Source organism: Canis aureus, chromosome 1 (genome assembly GCF_053574225.1).
Source record: "Canis aureus isolate CA01 chromosome 1, VMU_Caureus_v.1.0, whole genome shotgun sequence".
In the NCBI taxonomy this organism is placed as follows: domain Eukaryota; kingdom Metazoa; phylum Chordata; class Mammalia; order Carnivora; family Canidae; genus Canis; species Canis aureus.
This window is the reverse complement of record NC_135611.1, coordinates 80291010-80303531: the sequence shown is the minus strand read 5'-3', so window position 1 is coordinate 80303531 and position 12522 is coordinate 80291010.

Here is a 12522-nt window from a genome sequence, read left to right as displayed (position 1 = left end):
TGAAATAAAAAAAAGGTAGTTGTGAGTAAAAACCCTTCTTTCCCTGGTGGGCTTCTTCTTACCTCTCACATTCCCCACCCATCCCCACTTGCACAGTTGTCCTCAGGGTATCATTTTTCTCTCTCTGTTGTCTGATGCTTCATTCATCCAAACAGACCACACTTGGCTCACAATGATACAACATGTTGTTTTTCTAAAATACATCGACTTGGTAACAAAAATCAGATACATGATACATCAGATACAGGGTCAAATCTCTTATGGTCATGCTTTAAACATTAGCCAGCAAAGAAGGAATGACTTTTTTTTTTTATCTGAAAAAAATGCCTCTCCTGTTTAGGCTACCAGCCCACATTCACATAAATATGATCTTCCTGCTACTTTCAACACATATTGACAGAACATCTCCTTTGGTCTGATATCCTCATCCCCATTATCAAAACATTCACCCAGCCAAACATCAACTTAATTTCTTTCACACCGATTTCTGACTTGTATTCTAAGCTACCAAACTGCTCAAGAGTTCTGATCAATAACATGTAGTAAAAGTATACTTTGTAATTCAATATTAAAACCTGGCATTGGTGAGGATGGAGAGAAGCATGCATTCGCATACTTTATTGTTCTTTACAGTGTGGTTTTAGATGTGAAAACTAGATCTGCTCTATCAATTTGTTCCCATCACCAAGGGAAGCTATTCAGGGATGAAGCTGATACAGGAAATGCCAAGCAGAACAATGAAAAGACACTGAGTCTTTGATGATATTATTGATCCTTTAATTCAAACCAACCCTGAGGTAACCCCACCTATGTTCTTCCTAACTAATGAGCTTCTACATCCGCTTTATATGTTCAGCCAGGTTGTACATTGCTTGCTTCTCACCCTATATTCTATACATAATATGAGATACGATGGAGGTAGTAAAAAGAATAATGTGAATTTGTATACTAATGTGAATAGAATGTAAGATAAGTTGCTACATTAAAAAAAATCAAGATGCAGAATGTTGTGTATAATAATATCCCATTTGTATATAAAAGTGATTTTGAACTTTTATATAATCATTATTAGTTTGTATATCTTTGTACATGCAAAGAATATTTATTTCTTTATATTATATAGAAATATAAATAAGATATTGTTGACCATGGGCATGGTAACGGAGTTGGGAAGGAGAAAGAGGACATATTTTTACCTTATATATTTCTAAATTGTTGGACTTTTTTAAATGGGACTTGTTCGCTTAAAAAGTTGAGCATGACAACTAATGAAAAAATTTAAAAATCTACCTTGTGCCAAACAATCCTAGGCTTGGATATTATATCACTGGCTTTAAGGTGTTCATTGGCTAAAGTAGATAAAAATGCATAAACAAATGTAATAGTATGTTTATTGAAAATGCAGAGATAATGTTAGAGAAAGGGGTGCTTAATTCTGTCTGGAAAAGTCACATACATGGACCTTCCTATAGGAGGTAAGGACTGAACGGGGTTCTTAAGAGGCCATAGAAGTTTAACAAACAGACCAGAATGAGGCTCGGGTGGAGCTTTCAGGCAGAAGTTGTATCACTTTGGGGGGCATATAGAGGGATAGATTTATCTTTAGGAACTGTGAATAATTTAGAAATTCTGGAGAGATCACAGAGAGGGAAATAAGGGTAGAGTGATGGGTAGAAAGTAGCTAATGGCAAGCCTATTTACCATGCTAAGAAGCTTGGATTTTACTTTTTGGGTACCTAGAAACCATTTGCTGAGACAGAAAATTCTATTAACTTCTTGAATAAACTATTTTCAAGGAATATGAAAGAATAATAATAAAGAGTATAGGGTGTAATATAAGAACACTGAAGTGTTCATCACCAGTTGTCAATCTTAATATTTGTTATAGAATTTTTAAAAGAAATAAAACATTACAAATATAATTAAAGCCCACTGCAAATCCCATTGCCTCCCTATGCTTTATAGGTTAATATTAATGGAAGGGACAAAACACACAAATATGCTATGCCCATTCGTTTTTTAATTTTTAATTCAGCCATTCACATACCACCATACAATGGATAAAATAACCATGCAAAATAGGAAAGCATGGTCAGCATGAAGTTTTTGCACATATCAATTATCTTCTCATAAAACAATGTCCTTCAGAATCCAAAGATATGCATGTGCTATTATGGGAAACCATTAAACACTGACTTCGTACCAGAAAGGGACATGATGATATGTAAATCTATTTAGAAAATGAAGATTGGGAAACGTGGTCATGAAAATCATTAAGAATTACCAAGATTCCTAACTTCCGTTCATCTATTATTTACATTATTGGTGTGCTGTGATGTGAGGTATACATACATGTGTATCTTTATGATACAAAATAGGTTAGTTTGGGTTTCATTACCTGGTTGATAAGAAATAAAATCAACAAAGTGGTTCTTGCAAGAAAAACAGCTCCATCATGTGCCATCACTTTGCAAAGTGGAGGTTTAAATGATATTCACAAAGCTAATTATTCATACACAAATACAAGGTATGCAGCTTGCTACATACCTTACACCAAACAGAACACGGCATCTTTCTCAGCACTTCCTTTTATTTACTCCATGTTATTTACTCCACATTGTTTAATATTAACCAGGCTTAAATTCAGTTACCTATTTGCTATAAAAGAAGAAATCTTAAAAAACACAAGAAAACATAAATATATACTGGATTACTTCATGTATTTAAGAGGATGTTTTGCAACTTACAGCAAAGCTTAAAGAAATAAAACATCTTGGAGCAATAAGTAAGTATTTTTGTAACTTCTAAGTGGTAAGAAGGGTTTGTGTTTATAACCCATACTAAAGTCATTTTAACCGCTTTGTAGAATAAACACTCATGCTATATTTTCTAGATTTGTGCTAGGGATTTTTAAATACCTGTGCAATCTATTTCTAACCACATTTTGAAATATCACAGCCTCAAAATATAATTGTCTTCATTCCTTTGTAATTACTCAAGAATGACACATCCTATTACCCTTCAAAAATTCTACTCAAGTAGAATTTCTCATTGTACTGCCCTTCAAAATTCAAAACTCCAAGTTCTCCATTTTCTTTTTTCCCCTCATTTTCCAACAATTAAAAGAAGAACTAGAGTTTTAGCAGATGTAATTATTTTAAAAATCTAACAAAAGGGGCAGCTGACTGGCTCAGTCTGAAGAGCATGTGACTCTTGACCTCAGAATCCTGATTTAATCTGACGATAAAATAAAACAAAGCTAAAATTAGTGTGATCTTTTTCCATTTTGTGATTCACCTGACCTGCTGTCTTCATCCAAATATTCTATCCCATCCAATATACCAATACAATAGAATCAGCTTCTTAACAAGTACATTAACAATTCGATACAACTGCTCTGCTTTAAAAATTCCATAACTCCTTTTCCCAAATCCAAGATTTCAAATCCCACTTAACCAGAACAAAATTTAACTGATACAAAATTATCTGCAACTAAATAAAAGGAAAATAATTTACAACGTGGCCTTTAAATAAATGACTTATAATAAACTAGGTTAATACCATATTTATTTGTATTAATTCACAAATGAAAAATTATAATTTTAAATAATGGTCTTAATATAATCTGTTAATTATATATAATCAACATTTACATTTATAAAATAATGTCTTAATATGGTACATGCATTATTTATAAAAAGAAATCTATTCATTAAGTTTAGACTATTTATGCATATATTTTTATACTTTTTCTCATTAATCCAACATTCACTCTTTTTCTAGAGTCAAGAATTTCAAAAAAACAAAAATCAAATAGTTTAGGATAGCAGAAACATGATTATGTCTTTTTCTTACTCAGACTATTGAGTTGCAGACTATTTCAAAGAGACTGGAAGACTCACTTGGAAATGCTGTCAAAAATGGATTGAAAAGTTTAAGCTTTCTGAGAAAGGAGACCAGTTAAGAGGTTATAACTGTAATCCAGATCAGTGAGTGCTGTTTGGGCCTCTCGTGACATGGCAGTTGGAAGGAAGAAATGGCAATTGCTATGAACGACATTTTGAAAGTAGAAATAACAAGTTTGGGAGAACATTTGAAAATAGGGCATGGACGAAACAGAAGTCTTGATGATAACTCTGAGATTTTGGACCTGGGAACTTGAAGCATTGAAGGTACTGTTGACTGAAAATGGGAATCTGTGAGCAAATGTCAGTTTGGGGGAAAGAAACTAAATTAATTCTGGAGCTACTGAATTTTAAATTTTGTATGATATAAATAACATTATTATTACAGTTTTACAGATGAAGAACTTAGACATGAGGCAGCAAGTCACTTGTCCCAGGTCACATAAGTCAGTAAGTGAAAGGAGCCAGAATTTGAACACAGACAGCTAGCTTTCTTATCATTCTAATGAAATTTTAAATCTCTAGACTGACACAGATGTGGTCCTTTTCTTTAAAAGCAACTATAGTTAATAAAAAGGTTATAATTGGCATCTGGTCTTTATCAGCCCAAAACAGTTGTTTGGAAAGAAGCTTCTACTTTCTTAAAGATTCGTGGCCACCATTATCTGGGTTCCTGACTCCAGTGGTCCAGTTATTATAACTCAATACGTAGGATCATTGATTGGTCCAAAAATGAGTACTAAATCCAGGTGGAACCAATCAATGCATTTCTTCAAAAAATTTTTAACCTAAAACCCAAAAGTTTCTTGGAGTTGCAAACGTGTGGTCATTATACAGCCATGTACTTAATTCCAAGGAGAGAGCTGTATGAAAGAATGAAGCCAGAAATAATGGAAATCGAAAGTAGGAGTGACTCTGGCAGCATTTTAAACTTGATTCCAGTCATCCTTGAGGACTACCTGTAATTCCTCATTCCCTTGGTTTGGTTAAACAAAACAAATCTTTTTCCTACCTAATATATTTCAAGCCAAGTTTCTATCACTCACTCAGTCAAGGGAGTCATAGTTGATACAGCCATAATACAACTGGGGGAACTTGAACAGGTTACTTTAAATCCCTGCATCAGTTTGCTCATTTGCATGTGGGAAAAGCAGGCATGTACTTTTCAGGATTTTTCAGAGGATGAAATGGCATATGTAAACTATCTGCCTTTCTTTTTTTTTTTTTTTTTTTTTAGATTTTTTATTTTTATTTATTCATGATAGTCACAGAGAGAGAGAGAGGCAGAGACACAGGCAGAGGGAGAAGCAGGCTCCATGCACTGGGAGCCCGATGTGGGATTCGATCCCGGGTCTAGGATCGCGCCCTGGGCCAAAGGCAGGCGCCAAACCGCTGCGCCACCCAGGGATCCCACTATCTGCCTTTCTTTACTTAAAATTTATTTTATTACTTTGAAAAGTACCAGTCACGTAAACTTCAGTAAAGTTTCCTTTGCATGGCATACACCAATCCGTCTAGAATGCAATCAGTTACACATCACAGGGACCTCCATGTCCCTAATTTACCTTTCCCTCCTTCTGCATATCCTAGATTTATTTAAGTGGGGAGAGACTGGAGCAAATGCCTGGTTGATTTCTGTATCCACAGTACATGACAAATTCCTCCGTAACTCTTATAAACATGAGACACAACAATTGTATTTCCTTAAGAAATAATTATAGGATGTGAAGGACTAATTTTCAGCACATTAAAGTCTCTGTGAGTATTCATTATGCTGCAAAATACACAACGGTGGATTGGTGTGTTATATTGAGTTTGCAAATTAATCTCTTCCTTTCTTTTTTCCTTCCTTCCTTCCTTCCTTCCTTCCTTCCTTCCTTCCTTCCTTCCTTCCTTTCCTTATTCCTCCTTTCCTCTGTCCCTCTCTCTTGCTGTCACTCTCACTCTCTAGATGAGGAGCATAGTCTGGATGCAGAGTTCCAGTTGCTATTTATCTCACCCTTTGCTCTTTCTTGTGAGCTATTACTACCTTTTGGGATCATTTCTAGTATTACTCATCTCAAACAAGGAAAGATCATTATAACAAGGGACCAGAATGAAGACCCCAAATCAAACATCATGCTCTGATACTATGGACATTTAAGATACTTGTCAGCTTTTGGCATAAACAATGGTACAGAGTTATTAATTTTTACCAGGTAGTTTGAATAGAAAAAACTCCAGTGATGGTAGAAAAATGACATTCCAAGTTTCCAAGTTTAGACTTAATGACTTTGTTAGTAAAGACATGGAATCTAAGAAAGATGCTATATCTTTTTTAGGTACAAGAATTAGTATTTATGGAATATGTGTGTATTCAGTGCTCACCTATAACAAAGAATACAAAGTAATTAGCAAGCTACAGCTTCCAACATGGGTTTCACCCACTTCGGCAAATGCTGCCAAGATCTTCATGGCTAATTTAGCATCTTGCTTATATGAGATAGGTGGATGATATTTTCATTATAGGTAAGAAATAGGAGTCTAAGAAATTCATTACCTGTAATGCCTACTATGGACAGTTGCCAGGTATCATTGCGTTCCATACCAATTGAGAATTAAAAGAGAACAATTTAAATGAGCAGAGCTTTAATTGGACTGGAATCTAAAAACAGCTGCAAAACATTTTTACACTTTTTGAATGGAAGAGCACTCCTTTTCCAGAAGTCTTCACAGTGTATGTTATCCTTTTTCTGAATGGAAATGTTTGCTGCCAAATACCTGCTTAAGAGGTGAAAAGCCAGATTTAACTTTTTCTTTCGTACAGCCTGGCAATTAACCTTTTGCTTTAGAAGAGAGTTTGGGGTCTTCATTGTAATAATGGTTATCATCGTGGAAAGGTTATTAATTATTTAGGGCCTATTGGACAATATACATGTTATACAAAAAATAATCCCTATTTTCAGAGAACTCATATCTTCTATACATAAGATTAATTTCACAAAGAAAATGCCCTAAGTTTGGTGTACATGCTCATAGTATCAGTCCTCTAAACATAAAAAAGTTCATTGGTCTCCTCTTGCAGAGATGTGAATATGAAGCTCCAAGTAGTTAAGAGACCAACCCAAGGCCATAGAAGTGAGGAAAGTCAGTCATCTTTCCACTACACAGTATCATGTTATTTTTTATGCATTCGAATAGGCATTTGCCACAGGCAAAGTTGCAAAATTGGTAAAGATTGCCTTATTTGACTCAGCTTCCTATTTTTTATCTTTATACTTTTCACCTTCTTCAAGCTCTCATGACCCTTGTCTTCCATTACACGCTTCTGGCTACCTCTTAAGTATTCCTACTCACCTTCATAGATACTCTTCCTCTGCCCACCCATACCTAACATGCTGGTTCCTCAGAGTTCTGCCCTAAACTCTTCTCTTCCCTCATTGTACTCAATATTCCTGGAGGATATCTTTCATACCTGTAGCTTCCACTACCACCTATATATTGATCACACCCAAGTTTGGTACTCCTAGCTCCGACTTCTCTCTTATATGCTATTACTGCCTTGATAACCTGCAGTTACTGTAAATTCAACATATCCCCCAAATGAATTCAATTGTATGCTCTTTGGTACGTGTTTCTCCCCTATCTTACTCAATGGCTCCACCATCTACTCAGTTGTCCAGGCCAAGAGCCTCAGAGATATCTTTGAGCCTTTCTTCCTCAATCACTCTCTTTACATTGACCTCCATATCTAGAGATTTTAAGAACAAGAACTTGTCTGCCTATTTTTCTTTCAGTTCTCATTGTCATTGTCCATTCTTGGTCCTTTCTGTCTCACTCAAGAATTTACTACTTTAACCATTTAGATTATTTCCTAGCATTTCTCCATTCAACCTATTACTCATGGTAGTCTGTTCTATTCTTCCCACCTGAGAAATCTTCTTTTCCTTATATTTAAACTGTTTTCTTCTCTTGCAGGCTAGCAAATCTGTACCTTATCTTGTTCCATGTCAACTTGCAAAGCTTGTCTGGTTTTATATCAACCACCTCCCTAAAACCTCATCAAGGTCGGAGGATTTGGCAAGAATAGCCAGTACAGCCAAGTGCTCAAGCAGCAGTAACTGCTTTGGCCCCCTGGGTCTTGGCAGCTGGCTGCACTGACTCAACCATGTTCTCCAGTTAAAATGGTTACATTTTTTAAAGAGCCTTTGTTCTTGACTTGTTTGAGATGCCTGTTATCTAGCCTTTAATACAATCCAAAAGGAAGACAATAAGCAGAAATATGTACAGTTAAGCTGGTGGTAGCACAAAATTATCTCCAGGTGAAATAATAAATGAAAAATCTCTGGCTCTTTGTTCAAGCCAAACACCCATGATACTATCTCCTTGTGCTTCACTCTCAAAACTTGCCCCTGGGGGTGGGGGAGGAAGGTGTGGAATTCTGTAGCAAAGTAGTAGTGTCAGGTAGGCACAGAGCCCCGCCCTTTTCTTCTGCCTTTCCCTAAATGGAGTCCTTTCATTATCTTAAAGTAAATTGGATTTATAAACTCATTGGGGATTTGAATTCACTTCCCTTATCTCTCCCCTCCACCCCAATTTTGATCCCTATACAGTCACAAGAGTAAATTTCAGTGAAATACTACACACTCTTAGATTGTTACTACTAGAAGAAATCTTACAGATCACTTCATTCAACTCATTGAGTAAAATGAGTAGGAAAACAATGGGTCTGTGGTCACATGATGGGTAGATGTCAATTAACAAATAATGCTTGTGTTGATTTCTCTTTTAAGTCAGTGACATTTCTAACTCCTGTAACTTTGGCAAATGAAAATAAAATTGATTTGCACAAAAAGCACCAAGATGCAGTGGATGTGCACGGATATTAGCATCAGACCAACAAAGTTCAAATGGTAGCTGTCTGCTTCTAGCTCAGTCATGTTAGTTCCATTAGAGGCTCAATTTTTCCATATGTAAAATATATATAAAATTAACTATCTCATGGAATTTTTATGAAGGTTAAGTAAAAAAAGAATGTATGTAAAATGTTAACATTGTGCATAGCATAGGCTTTTTTGCTTTTTACTCAGAAAAGTGGAAGAAAGAAATAATAATATGATATATTAACAGATTCACTAGTTTTGTATGAACTTTAAGAGGCAAGAAATTAAGCTCACAACTCTTGGCTTTAAGGTGTACTCAAAAAAAGTGAAGATATGCTTATGCAGATCATTTAATCTTCTCTTCCTTTAGATTTTCACTGGTACAAAATAGAAATTAGGGAGGTAGCCACCTTACCCCCAAGGATCACCCAAAAACCAGGATGACTCATCCATGTAACCACAACTTAAGGTAATTTTAAGGTGTTTTAGTTAATAAAATACACACATTCTAAGTGATAATTATACTATGAATAATACGATTAACAGAATCTCATAAAACGAGTGCCCAGTAATACAGAGAGTATGTTCATCAGGGAAAAGGCATGCTGGAGGTGGAAGGAGATAAACAGGCAAAGCCTCTCAGACAAGACACAATGGGCTGTGGGCTGAAATTTGCAGAAAAGGAGGGACCTGATTTAATAGCGAAAGGGCATTTATGTGTGGGAGAAATTATTGCATAGATTAAAGTTAAGCAGTTTGTTTCCTTGACAGTGGATGAAATATTCTCAGTCTAAATGCCCTAAAAACTATTGTGTAACCAGAGGTTTGTCTTCTTTCTACCCTTATCTTTCCAATCAGCACACTCAACAATTACACCCTTTGCTCCAAGGCACTCCCACCCTTAAGATCTCTCCCATAAATCAGGGAGTAGCTTTAAATATGTTCTTTACTACCTTGTGTTGCAATAGAACATACCAACAGGACATAATCTCCATGTGGATTTGTGGGAGCTGTGGTCAAATTCAATTTAAATATGTACTTTCCTCCAATCTGCTTTTCAACAGAAGATATAGCAAAAGAAAAAAAAAAAAGAGTTTTTTTTACAAAGTTGACAAGGGAAGAAACTAGTCATAGCAAACATAGAATGGTGCCTCTACGTTGTAGATAAGGACTATTATTAGAAGACTCTGCGTGCATGTGCTTGTGTGTTGTATGTATGCTTAAAATAAATAAAAATTTAGGAATAAGAAAATTCTTAGCTTGGCCACCGGTGGACATTTAGAATTTGAGAACAGCTGACTTTTTATTATGTTTCTCACTTTAGAAGGATTATCTAGTTTACTGGTTTTCCAACCACATTCTGCTGAGCCCAAATGTTTCACAGAAGGAGTTAGCAAGTTAACCCACACCCCCGTACTATGCACAAACACACATTTGATTTGTGTTGTAGGCTGACTCACTAACAAACAAGAAGGATGCATCTTGGAAAGCACTTGTGACTTTAAAAAGTCACAAGTGACTTCTAGGCCAATGTGATGAAAAGAGTCAAGTGTGCCAGTTCTAGGTAGTCCATGCTACCAGAGAACTCACATGAGCACTGCTTATTTGCAGCCAATAAAAATAGGAATCAACATGGCTCCTGTCTCCTAATGCTCAGCTCCAGCCCACTCCTTGGTCAGGCTCCCCATATTCTCACTTATATCACTATCTAAGTCCTGTTCTCCCCAGAAAGGTCTTTTGTAAATTCTACCACCAGGGCTTCCCTCTGAACCACTGCCTGACCTTTTCTGATAATCACAAATTGTTGACCTAACACATAAGTGACACCCTAACACAAGTAATTTCTCAGAGCAAGTGTACAAACTCCATCTCCTAAACAGGAGAGATGATGGAGTACCTGTGGGGCCATTCACCGTATGTATTCACAGTCCCATTGTATATTGTTGTGACAATTTATGGTAGCCTTCATCCTCATTGATGAATAAGGTTTTCTGAACAAGGATGTGTTAATAAAGTATCTAAGCATATATCAGTTAAATATACATGAACGAAGAACTGCTTATTTGAGGTTTATTAATATTTAGTTTATGAAAAAAGCTTCACTACTAAATATTCTAAAAGATACTGATTAATACTAATCATTTCTTCTTATGGGTAAGGAAACTAAAGGCCAAGGAGCTGAAGTGAATTTTTCAGTCACACAGCTTTTATTTTTTTAATTTTAATTTTTTTTAATTTTTTTTATTGGAGTTCAATTTGCCAACATATAGTATAACACGCAGTGCTCATCCTGTCAAATGACCCCCTCAGTGCCCATCACCCAGTCACCGCATCCCCCACCCCTTCCCATTCCACTACCCCTTGTTTGTTTCCCAGTTAGGAGTCTCTCATAATCTGTCACCCTCACTGATATTTCCGATTCATTTTTCTCTCCTTTCCCCTTTATTCCCTTTCATTATTTTTTATATTCCCCAAATGAATGAAACCATATAATGTTTGTCCTTCTCTGATTGACTTATTTCACTCAGCATAATACCCTCCAGTTCCATCCATATCGAAGCAAATGGTGGGTATTTGTCGTTTCTAATGGCTGAGTAATATTCCATTGTATACATAGACCACATCTTCTTTATCCATTCATCTTTCGATGGACACCGAGGCTCCTTCCACAGTTTGGCTACTGTGGACATTGCTGCTATAAACTTTGGGGTGCAGGTGTCCCGGCGTTTCACTGCATCTGTATCTTTGGGGTAAATCCCCAGCAGTGCAATTGCTGGGTCGTAGGGCAGGTCTATTTTTAACTCTTTGAGGAACCTCCACACGGTTTTCCAGAGTGGCTGCACCAGTTCACATTCCCACCAACAGTGCAAGAGGGTTCCCCTTTCTCCACATTCTCCCCAACATTTGTTGTTTCCTGTCTTGTTAATTTTCACCATTCTCACTGGTGTAGGGTGGTATCTCATTGTGGTTTTGATTTGTATTTCCCTGATGGTGAGTGATGCAGAGCATTTTCTCATGCGCATGTTGGCCATGTCTATGTCTTCCTCTGTGAAATTTCTGTTCATGTTTTCTGCCCATTTCATGATTAGATTGTCACACAGCTTTTAGACATTGGAGCTAGTGCTAAGGCTGCTGGTATTTGACTCAGTGTTCAGAATTACCAGCCCCTACTCTTCCAAACAGAGTCACAGAGTCACAGGATATCAGAGTGATAAGGGATATTAGCATCCATTTAGTCCATCAGTATTCTAAAGCACAGAATCAAGCATCTCAGCTTGATTCTAGAATTCTGGCACTACCTAGCTATGTGAGTGTAGGCTCTTTAGGTTTACACTAGGTAATTATTCTGGGTATCAGTGAATTTTAACTAACTAATGTCAACTCTTTTTGGTAATAGTATCCCCTTAACCATTCAAGAACCTTTTCTGCCTCAATCTCAGACACTTGACATGGGAGGGACTGACCCATATGCTGAGAGTGGGCTTGAGTCCAGGCTTGACCACTTACTGTCACAATGGATCATCAGAGCAGTCTGCTTGATCTAGTCTCCATCAATGAATCCAGATTGGGATTTTGCCTTCTCTCTATGGGGGTGGTTTATCTGGGAGGATATGGGTTTACAGCTGATGAGAGGCTTGTGAAGAAAATATGCCTAAAAATTAATCCACATAAAAGAAAGAAGACCTGAAGGATGGAGACACAGAGCTTTAATGCCATCATCTGAGGCTGTGAATCCAATATTATTAGCCAAGAGA